Below are 15225 nucleotides of genomic sequence, written 5' to 3'. Positions count from 1 at the left end.
TCCAGCACCTTTTTATGTGCCTGCTGGGCATCTGCATACAGGTTTCTCCCACTACCCCAAAGAAGAGAGTTCCTATGAAACTGTTCACAAGCCAAAATGATATAAAGTAAAGAAGCAATTACCATTAATTTATAGGGGAAATTTTTGGAGTGTTCCTAGACCCCAAAATAACTTCTCTTAGGTTTTGTGACACCTTAGGCCATATCTTGCTAGCGATGCACAAAACAAATCAATATATAAAGCCCAGATGCTCGCAGACACCATTCAAAGCTATGGTGGCTTAACGCTGAGGTGCCGAGTATGGTTCCCAGAGAGGCGTGGCAGGAGTCCTCTCACGGCTCGGCTCCCTGCAGAAGAAAAGCTGAACGCTAATTTCACTTTTTGCCTTTTATTGAAAAAGCAAAAATCCCCTTTGGATTTATTTCAGTTAGTGAAAACAGGTAATAATGTAAGTCTTTCATAAAAGTGAACTCTCAAAAAACAGGAGATACCTGTATCATCTTTGGAAAAAATGTCTATTCAGGTCTTCTGCCCATTTTTTAATGAGATTTTTTTTTCTATTGAGTTACATGAATTCCTTATATATTTTGGGTATTAACCCCTTGTCAGAGGTATAGTCTCTGACTACTTTCTCCCGTTCTATAGGTTGCCTTTTAATGTTGTTGTTTCTTTTGCTGTACAGAAGATTTCAGTTTGATGTGGTCCCCCTTGTGGATTCTGCTTTTGTTGCCTGTGTTGTTAGGGTCATATCATTGCCAAAACCAATGTCAAGGAGATTTTTCCCTACGTTTTCTCCTAGGAGTTTTGTGGTTTCAGGTCTCCCATTTAAACCTTTAATCCATTTCAAGTGAACTTCTAATGGGAGAGTTGAACATATAAACACATATCAATTACAATGTTAGAATAGTGAGAGAATATTAATAAAATGCAGACACAGTACCTAAGAGGGAGAAATGAACTGATTCGGGTTGGGAGGGGGCAAATAGGCAAAGTTTCTAAGAGGTGATAATGTGCAAGAGATGTTTTAAAGGACAGAGAATTAGATGGCCAGTCAGTGCATTCCAGGCATAGACAAGCAGGCAGAAGAGAGGACCCCCCAGAGAAGATAAGGCCAGAGAAGGGTCCCTGGCAACCTGGAGGGGGGCAGGGCATGGTTAAAGGAACTGGCACCTGGCATCCAGGAGAAAGGAATGCCTCCTCCCTTCTTTCGTCCCTCAGGAGAGAAATGCATGCAGAATGCAGGTGGGAGGGTGCCAAGGATAAGCATCTCCAGTCTTCCCCCTGGCTTGCCACCAGCCCCGTGAGCATGAGGATGCACAGAACATTGGTGCGAGGTGTTTACTCGTTCAAGAGTTTGCGCCACCGCCTCCTGTACTCAGTGAGTCACTCAGGTCATTCTTGGATGCTGCCGGTAGGTATAAAGCCCCTCCTTTAATCTGGTTGGCTAGTTCGGTGTGACTGGGCAGGTCCTCCAGAGTAGACATGTCATGTCAAGAAAAGTGCTTCCTTCTCTCATCATGAGGAGGTAAAATCGAAGTTATCAGGAATGGACCTGGTGTGGGGATAACACCATGGGGAACCCGAGCTTCTCGTGAGACACAGCTGCAACCATCAAGTCATTTTGCCCCTTCCCAGGGCTTGCTGAGCTAACGAAGGTCAGGATTGCAATGAATTTCTGTATTTTGATTTTAAACTATAGCTATTTAAAAGGTGTTGCTTTGAGATTGTTCTTAAAAGCTTTAAATTTGATTTATTTAAGCATTTATGTCTTAATATTTGAAATATAACCTAATTGATAGAAGTAATACTCTTCAGGGGCTGAGACTAAAAACTTGAGAAAAAAACTGTAACACACTTCTAAAAATATTCCTGGGTTTAAGTAACTTATTACTCTTAAATTCTTATCAGTCTCTTGGATAATTAATGCTCAGTACCCCATGGTAGTACAAAGATTATGTTGGATCTATGAACTTCAGTCCTTCAGTCCTCAAAATAAAATTACTTCCCTACTTCCTTTATTTTACTGGATGGTGAGAGTCTTAAAACACCTTATTTAGGCTACTAGAGACAAAGGAATGTCTTATTTGTCGTCCACCTGACATTTATAAGCAACTGCTTTAAATGAACTTTGGCCGAAGCACACTCCACAGGAAGCACTTCAAATTGCACCGGGGTACAGCCCCTTCTGCCATGGAGTACAATGGCTTGCTTTATTGAGGCACTCCACTACCCTCTTAAGGAAATAGAATTAGATAAGGTATCCAGCCGTTCACAGCAGCACCATCCATTTAATAGAGGCTTGTTCCGGGCTTGCTCCATGCCAGCACTAGAGACAGAATGGCAGCCAGGGCACACAGGGCCCTCCTCTGCCACCCGGCAATCCCGAGGAGGAGATGATTTTTTTAAATAACAAAAGAATTACAAATTGTGGTCATGGCTAGGAAGAGAAAAGCATGGAGATAGGAAAAGCTTTGCCAAGAGGGCACTTCCTACTTTAAGGAGCCTGGGAAGGACTCCTTGAGGAGGTGACATTTAGTCACCAGAGGACATTGAGTCAGACCTGCCAGAGCAGGGCGGAAGGTATCCTGGCACAGGGAAAAGCTTGTACAGACTCACTGTCTTGAAAGGAGCTTGTTATATTTAAGAGACTAAGAGACCAATATGCCTGAAGCATAATGTATCCAAGACCATATATTCCAGGAGTCTCAGAAGGCAGCTAGATCATCATGAGAACCTGCAGGGCCTTTGGCAAGGGAGTGACATGATCTGCTGTGTGTTTGGAGCTTCCAGGTGGAGCACAGATGGGGCTGGGGGAGAGGAAATGCAGAAATCAGTAGAGACTCCAATCATGGTTTAAGCAAGAGAGGGGTTTGGAGTACTAGGGATCACAGTAGGGAGGGAGAGAGAGGCGCACATTCCAGGTGTATTTTGAAGGTAGAATAAACAGGCAGATAAGGTGGGGTGGGTGGGAGGGGTGGAGAGGAAAAGAGAGGAGGTTAAGGATGACTCTCAAATTTCTGGCTGGAGTGACTGGGGAGATGGTGAAATCGTATTAAAGATGGGAAGACCAGTGGAAAACAGGTTTGGAGAAAGGTGTCTTCACTCCTTTCAGTTTTACTGCCTCCTTCTCTTAGTCACTGGAGTAATTTAGATAGGCATTTAGCATTTCTTTTCAAAGGCAGGTGCATAGGAGGAAACTGCTGCCTGGCCTAAACTAGGCCCAGATTTTTTTATGTAGGGCAGGGTTAAGGGGCAGGCAGCAATATGTTATCATTGGTTGCTGAGGACTTATCTTGATGCTGCATTTGATAAACATGCACAGTTTTCATTCAGATTGTGTATTTGCTCAGGGAGATTTGGTGGGCTAGGGAAGATCATGAGAGGGAGCGTAAAGACCCACAAAGCCACCCCTTGGTATTGTCACTAAGAAATTAGGGAAGAGAGAGTACCGTTGGACTTAAATATTTTCTAAAAATGAACCAAAGAAACAGGAATTTGATGTACATTTTCCATGTGATTTCATACATGAGTTATCTTTCCAATAGTGTAGTTAGTTTAGGAAGAAAATAATTACAGATGGAAATGTGTAAGCCAAGAGTCAAAACCACTCTGAATAGCTCCAGGTTGTGAACTTATTTAATTTGCCCTTTCCTGGAGGAGTCATTTCTTGGACCATTGGCTTATTAATCTGTAAAACAGTGGCAGCCCCTGTCATCTCTGCCTGTTGCCAGAGTCCGATCCAGCTGTGGGGTTTGAAGAGTTTATGTTTATTGGATTTTAATGATTCAGTTAATAAAGGTCATTTCTAAAAGTAATAGAAATCGAAGCATGTGGACACAGAACGGATAAGACTGACTCGGGGGTTATTTCTAGTAGTTCCACGGTGGTGTCCTTAGATATGTGTTTAATCCTTAAAAGCAGTTAAGTAGGATCCTTCCTTTCAATCAATTTACTGATGCTATATTCAATTATAATTATAAAATGTTATTTGAAACCTTTTAGCAACAAAAGCTACCATGTAAACACCAGGCTTAAAATATATTAGGTAAATTGGTATAACAGTATATTGTTAATATTAGCAAGAGTATAACTACTTATAATTGTAATACTTGCTAGTGGCATATCCATAGTGCTTGCTCTCCAGTATATTTGAGAGAGTGAAACACCTTTGAGTCTCAGGTAAAATCTGGTCGGATATGAATTTTGAAGTAAAAAGGATCCTTAAACATCATTTGACCTTGGCCTTGTAGTTATTTACTAATAGTGAATGATTTAGAAAATATTAATTCAAAATGATTTATTAGACTATGAAAGCATTTCCTAAGGTAAACAGTGATTGTTTGAATTATCTAAAATTAATAAAAAGGCATTTAAGAGTATATAGAAAAGAATGAACTTATACAGTTGCTCCCCAGGCATGGATTACTTAAATATTTTCCACCTCAAAATCCAATGAGGTGGAGATACGAGTGTATAATCCATGTGTATAATAAATGTCTTACACAGTTAGCAAGCCTTTGTGATCTGGCTCCTGTTGATCTTTCCAGTCTTGTCTCTCTTCTACTCCCTCAGCCCCTGAGTCTTCTTAGCTGCAGCTTTACTAAGATTCTTGCTCTGGGTCTCAAACCCACACTGTTCTTCCAGGTCTCAAGGCCTCTGTACAAGGGATTCCCTCTGCCTGGAATCCCTTGTTCTTTGCTGGGTCACTCTGCAGGCCTGGTATTTCTTCCTCTCAGAAGCCTTCTGTCCATCTCCTCTACTCCAAACTCAGACCTGAGGGAGGCTTGGGTGGTCCTGGGCAAGTCTCATCTGTTTTCCTGGAATGGTCCAATCTATCACTGTTCTATTCATTGCTCCACCCCCAGTCTCTAGAACACTGTCTGGAACATAGTAGATACTGTTAATAACTGAGTGGATGAAAGACTGTGAGCACTAAAAAACTTGACATTTATAGTTTACATGTTTAAACAATAACATAAATCTGAAGAGATAAAGTTGCTGTTTGTAAAAGGTACATTTCACGTCATTTCTTCCCTAAACAGAGAATATACAAAGCCTGGTACCAGTGTGACACGAGACAAACATTTTAGTATTGTTGTATGTTAAATTTCTTTCAAGAAGCTAGAAAAAAAATGTAGAATCCAGAGAGTTATAAATGCAAATGGCAGGATACTGTATACAAGAAAGTCAAGCAACTATAACTCACAACATGTAAGCCTTCTCCTCAACAAATGAATTAAAAGAAAGGAAAAAATCCTTAAAACCTTCTTATAGGAAACTAATGACCTTTAAAAATGCCAGCATTTACCCCAGAGAATGGATTTAGTCTGAGGGTTCTGAAACTGTTTAAGATGACGGTTTTGAGAGTCAAACTGCATTGCTCTACAAGGGTTTAAGGTCTTTCAAGTCTCCATAGAAAACACTGTTCTTATTTAAGAACAAAAGAAGCAATAAAACATTAGCTTGGGAAAGAAGGACTGACCACTAGTCCCTAGAAAGGTTTGGGAACAAAAAAAGCCCCAGTAAGTCAGAGCTGGTGTTAGATCTGGTAACTCCAGACTGTCCACCTTTTGCCAAACAATGTGGGAAACAGAAAAAGAAATAGTAGAAAGTTTTTGCGTTTCTTACCTCGTGTTAACCTCTAGCAGTGAATCAATTATACTTGGACAAAGCTCAGGGTTTTTTTTTCTCCTTTAAATCGCAGACTATTGGGGAGAGGGGTCGCTCTAATTAACTTAAGGACCAGCCTCGTTTGCAGGTTCAATTGCTGACGTTTTAGAAGCAGTATAGCTACTTAGAATAAATGAACCAAACTACCAAACTAAAATAACAATGAGAGTAATAGTGATAATAAGCGGATTTGCTTGGGGTAATTTCAGGAAGGCACGCCCTTGGGGTGCTGCTCCCTCCAGTCCGCACCCCCGAACTTGCCCATCCCTCAGGCTCTCAGCCGACACCCACCGCAGGGCTTGGACGCCATGGACCGCTGCTCCGGGGCCCCCACCGGCCGAGCCTCAGCCGCCGCTGCCGCCGTCCCTCCTAACGCCTCCCTGGCGGGGCAGGCGTCGCTCGGGTTGCCTTGACAACCCGGGGGGCGGGGAAGGAGGAGCGCAGAGGACGGCGAGCGGCAGGGCCCAAACGCCGCGCGGAGCCGCGGGCGCGCGCGAGGGCCAGCGCGGAGCCCGGGTCGCCGATCGAGGGCGGAGGCCCGGCCGCCGGCTGAAGACTCTGTCCTCGAGGCCTGGTCGGGCGGTGGCGCCCTTTCAGGCGGCCCTCGTGCCCCGATCGGGGCCCGCGCCGGACTTCTGGAGCGCGGGACTAGGGGCCCCCTGTTGCGAGGCGTCCGTCGGTCCGTCGGTCCGTGCGTCCGGCAAGCTCGGCCTGCCGAGGGCGGAAGGGCGGCCGGGCGTGCACCTACCTCCCGGGATTCGGGAGCCGCCGCTGCAGGTAAAGGGCGGGCGCCGGCGGCGGGAGGGCGAGTGGGTGGCCGGCGCGCACCTGTTGCGGCCGCCTGGGGGCCCCCCTGGCCCGCCTGAGGGCTCCCGGCGACCCCGCCCCGTCTCCCCGAGCGTCCCAGGTGGAGGCGGCGTGTCTGCCGGAGGAGCGGCCCTTGCACCCCAGCCTCCACGCAGGGGGATCCCTCGGGCCCAGGCCTGGGGCAGGTGTCACTCCTGTCACATTGAGGGAAAACAGTAAGCAAGTGAGACCAGTGTGTCTGCGGAATCTCGAAACCCACGAAACTCCCTTTGCCGTGCACTGCACTGTCATCCCGAGGATCGCATTTCACCCGGCGGGGCGGGGGCGGAGGCGGGTGTGTGTTGTGCGTTGTGTGTTGTGTTTCAGTCTTCCCCTCTTCCGGTTGAGTTATGGTCCACATATTTTGCACCAACACTTTGTAGGGCTGTTAAACAAATGTTAACATATTCCCACCCATTAGTTTCATAGTGTTAGGTTTTAAAACACTAATGCAGGCTGTGCTTTAAGGAAGCTTTGAAGATACCTGGTTAGGTTGTGAAATTCAAACAACCAGAAGAGAGTCATAGGATAAGAAAAACGAACTGTGAGAAAGAAAAAAAAAAGAATGAGCAAGAAAGAGAAGTGGAGGAGGCCCTTGACTGATTTAGTACTTAAATGTCTGGAGATTGTGGCCCCTCCATCAGTTCCTCCCCTGCCCTAGACAGTACTTGAGGGAAATGAAAAGAAGAGCCCTTTTTGAGTCAGGTAAGTGATTACTCATTCTTTGCCACTAGAGAGATTTCCCCTCCATAGATGAAAGGACAGCAAGGAGGATTACTTTCCTCTTAGAGAATCATTCAGAGGTTAATTGAACTTGAGAAGCATATATTTCATGATGGAAATGGACATTATTATATTCTGCCAAATTAGGCTTTCCTCTCTCAGACCCAATGGGGATGTTTTCAGATTGTCAAAGCAAGAAGGTTTATGTGTGGATATTGACGAGCAGTGTGATATATACAGAACCCATAAATCAGAAGCTAAAATATTAAAGTAATAAATTCCGGTTGGAAAATCAACACTTCATGGTACCATAACTGCCTGTTCCTGAGACTTAGAGGCGGGATGCATTTTTAGACAGAAAGCATTTAAGAGCAACAGTACTTCTGTAGTACACTGTTTTCAAACTCTAGTTTTCATATCATTAGCAGAATCACGAATTGGTCTTTCATCCAAGAAACAAACATAGCGATGCTCATTAGTGATTGTCAAAGTGACAGGACAGTGATAAAATCTGGCATTAGTTAACACTAATGAGGTTTGGTTGTTTCTTCCCAAACAGTATAGGATTAGGCATTTGTGTTAAAATGAAGAGGAAAGAAACTGCATTGTAGATCTCCATGCTAAAGGAATAAGGACTCAAGAACTTGGTTGTTGCATGCAGATTTTAAAGTTGGGGAAATGGAGATATGCATTGGTGAAGTACTTTGTAGTACAGAATGATTTTATCCATAGCTATGAACTTGACATTGAGGAAGTCTTGCATTGAAATACTTTAGGCAGCTGTGAAAGGCAACATTTGATGTTAGGCCATAGTGCACTTAGGGAAGAAATCACCGGTTAGGGAGTGGGGGTGGGGGGTGGGTACTAAAATGTCTAAGGCAGGGATGGTATTTAGTTTCTCTTTCTCCCTCCCTTACCTAGTACAAAGGGCTTGTTAAATGTCTATTGAATGAGTGAGAAAAACTTTAGAGAAACTGCTTCAGATAAAGGGATATCTTTTATTATTGGGGGAAATGCTAATGACATAAAGGTTGAGATGAATGGTAAAGGTATTGGTTGTCTCTGGGAGATTTTCTATTTTTCACTGGCATGTTCAGAATGTTTGGTGGTCAAGTGAAAAACATTCCTGATTTTTTTTAAGTTTCCAAGCTTGTTACTGGATAGAACAGTTACATTATTATTTATCTTGCTGGTATTTAACTAAATATAGCAAAGCAAAGCCCTATCACCAGGGAATAACAAGGTAGCAATGAAAGGAAATGGTGCCTTTCTTTTTCTTATTTAAATCTCTTTGCCACCTCAGAATTTAAAATAAAAATAATGCTTATAGGAAGTTTACATTATTCAATGCAAGTAGGATGATTTAGGGGAAAAAAAGGCAAATGAATGTGTTATTTCTGTTTCCTAAGTCGGAGGAAGTTTATATTTTGGCTTTTGGACTTTTGTTTGTTTTGCTAGAGAGAGAGTACTTTTTCCTCTCTCTTTCTCTGTACTTTCTGAAACTCATAAGGATAAGCTCCAAAGGTAGTCAAAGTCAAAGGTAGAAAACATGCAAGTTTCCATTTTTGCTGTGTTTTCCTCTGTCCTCCAGCCCTGACATGGCGTCTGCACTCAAATTGTTGGACTCAAGGAATGCCCAGCTCTCAGCCTTTCTGCACATCTATGGTGTAGTTAGGCTGCAGGACCATGCTGCCCGCTGTCCCTCTGTAAAGTTTTCCAGGATTAGGTTAATGCCTACTCAGTGCATTTCTCTCCTCTACTGGGGGCACTACACAAAGTAGTGCTTGGCTGTATGCTATACTTTCTTGTAGAGTTTTCTCTCATTTTGTGTGTTTGGGCCCTGTGCCTGTGTGCTCTGATTAAACATTTTCATAGCTAAATCCATTACTTCAGCTTCTGTATTCTGTTTAGCTCAGTTTTTGTGCATACCTGATAATTTAAGTAGGATAGTAACAGAAGTTAGCCAAGGGTGACTGCGTTCATTTTTAGCTGTGCCACCTTGGGAAATCATGAGCTGTTGTTTCCTCACTGGTAGCTGGAGATAATAAAATCCGCAATGGTTTGTCTAACAGTCAAGTCGTGAGAATCAAGATCAATTAAATGTGGTTATGAATATGAATGAAACTGTCGTGTAGGTTGTAAAGGGTTGTTACTGGTTCAGGCAAACAGCACCATCGCATCCCCACCGCGTTGGGTGCTTCCTGGTTCTGGGGGGTGCTGTTCCTAAGAGGAATAGGAAACGGCCTGTGCGGGCGGGCGGGGGGCTTCCCAGGCAGAGGAGCAACGTGGGCGGAGGCGTGGAGGCTGGAGAGAACAGCTCTCCACCGGGGTTCGCTTTGCTGTGGCAGCAGCAGAGAGGACTTCATACAAGAGAGTGAAAGGAAGTGAAGCCTGGAGGCAAGGTGCGCCGAGCCAGCACCTAGGAGTGAGGTTTGTACCCTGAAGGCAATGAGGCGGGTTTGGGGGGAGGCCACGATCAGTTCTGCTTTTGAAAGGGATAGCTGAGAGCATGTGAATGCCAGATTGTGATGGAGAGCCGAAATTAAGAGTCAGAAAAAACAAAATTGGAGATTTCATGGTCATTCCGTGAAGAAATATGAAAACTAAGACATGGTGTGTGGTGGGGGTTAGGGAGGAGGGGGCTGCGGAGAGAGGCTGAATCGGCAGGCCGTGGTCTGGTAGTGGGTGAAGAAGGAGAAGCCAGGGATGACTCCCAGGCGGTGAGGGGACTGTTCTGCCAGTTGGAATCTGGAACACAGAAGAAGGAGACAAGTCTGTTTCTTTTTAAGGAGTGTAAGAAAGGGCATAGTTGCTGAGTGGTTCAGTTTTGAAATGCCTGTCATCTACGCTGGGATGACCCTGTAAGTAGCAGTTAGACAGGTGGGGCTGGAACTAAAGAAGTCTGAGATGCAGATAGGAATTTGGATTAAGCGTACAGTAATTGAAGTTAAAGTATGAATTATTTTCTCCAGGGAGATTATATGGAATTAAAAGGGGGCAAGGATAGAACCCTGGGTACACAGATATTTTATAGTAGGAGGGGGCCGTGGTGAAAGAACCCCAGGAGACTGAAGGGAAATGGCCCAGACAAGTAAGCTGAGAATCTGGGAAGATTAATAAAACAGAATCCCTACCCTGAGGTGTTCATGTGTTGGCATTCCCTGATATAATTATATTTTCCTCCACTTGTCATCGAATGCACACCATAGTTAATCAATCTATTACTGTTTTATTAAAGTGAGTGTAAAATGACTACCCACTACATACGTAACAAAAAAAATTTCCTGGTATTTGTGGTTTTTCACAATCTCCATTTATAATAACAATTCAAGTAAAATGTAGCTTTGGGAATTATGATGACACAAGCAAATACTGTCTTTTTTAAAAGGTGGGTAAAAGTTCATTTTGTGTATGTTGGAGGTAAAATAAATACATAATTTCCTTGGGGAGATTGGTAATGCCTGTTTTTTAGATGTCAGCTGTTACTGAATCACCCATTTGCTCAGATAGCTAACAAGACTGCATAAATAAGCCAAATCAGTATTTTAACACACTTTATTAACTCTGTTTTTACTTAACTATTTGTTTTTAGAGTATTTGAAAAAAACCAATAGTGAAAAGCACTGAATGGCCCAGTCACTTGAAATTCTAATAGAACCTTTAATTTTCAGGCTTGTATATGGGGAGTGAGTGACATACTATTTTGATACATAAACATTGATTGAACCTGTGAAGTCTTTCTGTATATGAGTCTAAAAATTTTTTATTATCAATAGGATATAGGACCTTTAAAAAATTAATTGTGAAGGGTTGGTTATTCAAGCTGTATCTGGTATGAAGCAATATTGAGTTAAAAATGAGGGTTTTTTTAAGTGTGCTTTAAAAGCCAATTAATTTGATTTGCTTATTTAAAGTCAAAACAAAGTCAACTTGTTAGAATTCTGCAAATAAAGTTTTAAAGATAAAATCTGAATTTTTACCTTACCTTGTTCAAGAAAGGTTTTAATACTAGAAACCAAGTGGATGTGCTTTGGGGGAGCTCTGAGCCAGTTAAAACAAAGCCCCAGTAATGTAAGTCCATTGTGTCAATTAAGGTATAACATGCCTGGGAGATAAAGTTTATATGTTAAATATTTGAGTGTCACTCTGTGTGGGTGATTACAACCATGTTTTTCAAAAATTTTCCATGTTTTTCTTTCCATAAAAGAACTACACATTTCTGTTTTATGGTATTTCTTCCAGACCACTATGCCTGACATCTCCCATGGTGTCAAGTATTTCTTCAGCCCAGGTGACCCCACCCCATGTTCCTTGATGGAGTCAGGAAGCAGTAGGTTGCACTGTACGCTTGGGTTAAGCTGAGGTCAGTCTGCCTGACTTCAGGCACCTGCTCTACTACAGATGAGCTGCTAGAAGCTGTATCAATTAACTAAACCTCCAAAGGCTTAAATTTCCTTATTTGAAAATGGAAATAATAAAATAAGCCCTCAAGGAGTCCTTAAGAGTTTAAATGAAATAATCCATATAAAGCGCTTAAGTACTTAGAGCATCTGGCAACCAATAAGCACTCTATAAAGGCTTGTTGGTAGAATTACCATCATTATCATTACTGTTTTTATTATTAGTCCAACTTTAGTAGTAGTAAAGAACCATGCTTCTCAAAGTGTGGTCTGCAGACCAGGGCCAGTCCCCAGACCATTACTGGTTTGCATTGAGGTAAGGAGCGTGTGCCCAAATGTAAACAGACTATGGCACTAATCGTACTGTTTAGTTCAGCTGATATTATCAATAGCCAGACTTCTTCAATGAAGGCAGCAGTGAGGTGACTTACATTCTGCTGCAAGCCCCTAGTTGCCACAGACAAGCATTTTGACTAGAATTGCCGTGGAATATTGGATCAGTGATCTCATTCTCCAAAAAATAATAGCTCTTTGTCCTGAAGACAGTTATGATTCATTTGTAATGCCCCATTTAAAAAAAAAATTTTTTTTTTTTATGTTAGCTGTGTGTTTGTTGTATGTGTCCTTTAGGATATTGAGAAATGTTCCCTCTATACCCATTTGGTTGAGAGTTTTAATCATGAAAGGATGTTGAATTTTGTCAAATTATTTTCAGCATCTATTGATATGATCATATGCTTTCCATCCTCCCTTCTGTTATTGTGGTTTATCACACTGATTGATTTGCAGCTATTGTACCACCCTTTCAACCCTGGAATAAATCCCTCTTGTGCTGGATAATCCTGTTGATGTATTTTTTTAATTCACTTTGTTGAATACTTTGTTGAGGAAAATTGCATCTATATACATTAAGGATGTTGGTCTGTAGTTTTCTATTTTTTGTATTATCTTCGTATATTTTTAGTGTTAGAGTAATGTTGGCCTTAGAGAATGAGTTTGGAAGTATTTCCTCTTCTATATTTTGGAGTACTTTAAGAATGGGTCTTCGAAATATTGTAATCATGGGTTATAAGTATGTTGTTTATTAGTTCAGCAAGTATTTATTGATCACATTGTCTATGCAAACCTCTACATCTTATTTTGTAGAACTTGCAAAGATGGCTCAGAAATGGGTCTTGACTTTAGGAAGTCTTCCATAAACCTAGAGCAGGAGGACAAAAAGTGAAAATCTGCATAAGTGTGTTGAGTACATGTAACAAATGTTTGCAGAAGTATTATGGCTTGCTTCCAAAGTTTCCACGTAGACAGATGTCTCCTTTTGCTAAGCTGCTCTCATAAAAGGACAGAATTAATACCCTTTTTTTGTGTGTTTATACTATCAAAATACAGATTAGAATTCACTTTATCCAGCTAGTATTTCTCCTAGGAGAATCAGAAATCTTCAACACTGGGCAATATCTGAGATTTTAGATATAAATAATGGAAGTACAACTTTTTAAGATTAGTATTACAGAAATTCATCCTTAGTTTTTTAATTACTCATTCTCTATTTGAACCTGTTTATAAACATTTTAATAATAATTTACTGCTCTGCAGAATATGAAGAGACACTAAATAGATATGAAAATATTTGTAAAGTTTTGATACAAATTAGCACTGATTCTTCAAGAAAAAATGCATTAGTCAAATAGACAGTGTCAGACAAATTTGGGAGTCATACATACAAAAAGAATCATTTTCTAAAAGGCAAGATATGTATGTATGTGTGTCTCCACACCAGAACTCTTTTCCTAGAGAATGGCAATAAAAAGGGTTTGGCTGTGAGTTACATCTTAGAAGCAGACTATTTTTGTAGGTCTATGGGAAAGTAATTTAAAATGCTCAAGTCAAGAAATGTTAATTTAGTTTTTAATATTTTTTATAATTTTTTTTTACATGAAAATGATTTGTTGTTTCTCTGCTCTGCTGCTCCTTGGTGAGCCTCATCACTCCCCTGTCTGTTCCATTCTGCCATTTGCCTTAAACTGTCACAAGCTCTCCTAGAACTTAATCTTACTAATGTCTTAAAGAAAATTGAAGGTGGGCATTGTAAACATTATGGATAATATTTTCAAAATAGACTAACATCAAATTTAAGAGGAGAATTGTAAAGAAAAGCAGAATGAGTAAAAATAAAAATTTTGGTCAAGAAATGACTCAGTGTTGCTCATGTGAAACTTTCATAAGATTGTATATCAATGATACCTTAATTTTTAAAAAAAGAAATGCCTGGGTGAGTTAGACCCATGGCATTTAAAATAAAACAGTCTCTCTACCATAGCATATCAAGTCTCATGTGATCTGGCCCCTGTCTCATCTGTGAACTCATCTGTACAGTCATTTTCTCTTCTATTATGTACCAGCTACATTTAACTTACTTTAGTTCCTTGACTATAAGACTGAGAGTCTTTGCATGTCGTAGACTAAGAATGTGTTTCACACCCACCTGCAGCCTCAGCTGGACTGAGCTCCTTGAGGGCAGGAACCAGACCTGCCTGCTCACACTGTGTCACCGACGTGTTCACAGTGCAGACACTTAGTAGGCACTCAAGTACTGGTTGAATAAGTAAAGTGGGAGACAGATACTTAGGCACTGAGGGTGAGAAAATGTGAGGACAGAGAAAACCTGTGATGAATTGTGCACATGATACCTGTAATTATGAAGAATACCTACAATAAAACAAAATCAAATGTTAGCCTTAAAAGCATAATCCTTAAGGAGCAGAAAATGATGCAGTCATTGTCTACTCAGTCTCTAATTCCTAATTGAGCACCCACTCTATTTGGGTTCAGACTGTGGAACTACCAAAGAAGACAATAGCTCCAATAACAGTCAAGTAAAGAGACTAAAAATATGGGGGCAAGGTAGTAAATAGCACAGATAGTATCGTAGTTCCCTTCTATGTAGGCTCTTGCCCCTCAGGATTGGTTATTTACAAGCAGCCCCAAAGTTCAGTGGCCTGCTGGACCAGCATGATGCATGCCACTGTCTGAATCTCCGTGCGGCTGTTATTTTCCACACAATAACTCTTCTAAAGGGATCAGGAAAAAAATAACTTTAATGTTGTAAAAGTCAGTTTGTGGTTTGGGTGTATGATTCAAGGGAAAACCAAGAGCCTGTACAAGTACTTCACTTTGTGAATTTGGAGAATCACTAAAATTTCAGGCCATATCCATTAAGAATAGGAATCTATCTTATATTGTTAATGAAAGGGAACAGAAAAGTTGCAGAAGCCCAGAAACAGCGAATTCCTGACAAAAGTGTTTAAACTTCACTCAGTCAGCAGTATAGCGAGCTACCTTGAACTTTGAGAAAAGTGAAATAAGGGAAGTGCAAATATATGGAAGATGGACTGGGGTAAAGGGACTAAGGGGACAGTAGATTGTCACAGGCATCTTGGCGTGAAAGATTAGGGAAATGGAGGAAAAGAATCCCGAGAAGTTTTAAAGACTTGGTCATTAACTTAATATTGGGCACCTTGGAAAAGTGAACAAAAATATCTCTGAAGTGCTAACATCATTCATTCACTCAACAAATAGTTATCAG

The 15225-nt window shown here is 41.4% G+C and overlaps 1 protein-coding gene across 3 annotated transcripts in view; it reads left to right on the top strand.

The window, feature by feature from the left end:
• Positions 1 to 1510: 1510 nt before the first annotated feature.
• DHX32 (DEAH-box helicase 32 (putative)) overlaps positions 1511 to 15225 on the top strand; it is a 55667-nt gene continuing 41952 nt past the window's right edge. For 2 of the 3 annotated variants that reach the window (XM_057506456.1, XM_036899052.2), the window contains exon 1: positions 1511 to 1655. The gene's annotated coding sequence lies outside the window, so the exon portion shown is untranslated. Of the gene's footprint in view, positions 1656 to 6307; positions 6448 to 15225 lie in introns of those variants that run through there. The other variant, XM_036899051.2, reaches the window with a different exon arrangement.

Source organism: Manis pentadactyla, chromosome 8 (genome assembly GCF_030020395.1).
Source record: "Manis pentadactyla isolate mManPen7 chromosome 8, mManPen7.hap1, whole genome shotgun sequence".
Classification (NCBI taxonomy): domain Eukaryota; kingdom Metazoa; phylum Chordata; class Mammalia; order Pholidota; family Manidae; genus Manis; species Manis pentadactyla.
The sequence above is the reverse complement of the archived record's forward strand: the minus strand, read 5'-3'. Positions and strand labels throughout refer to the sequence as shown.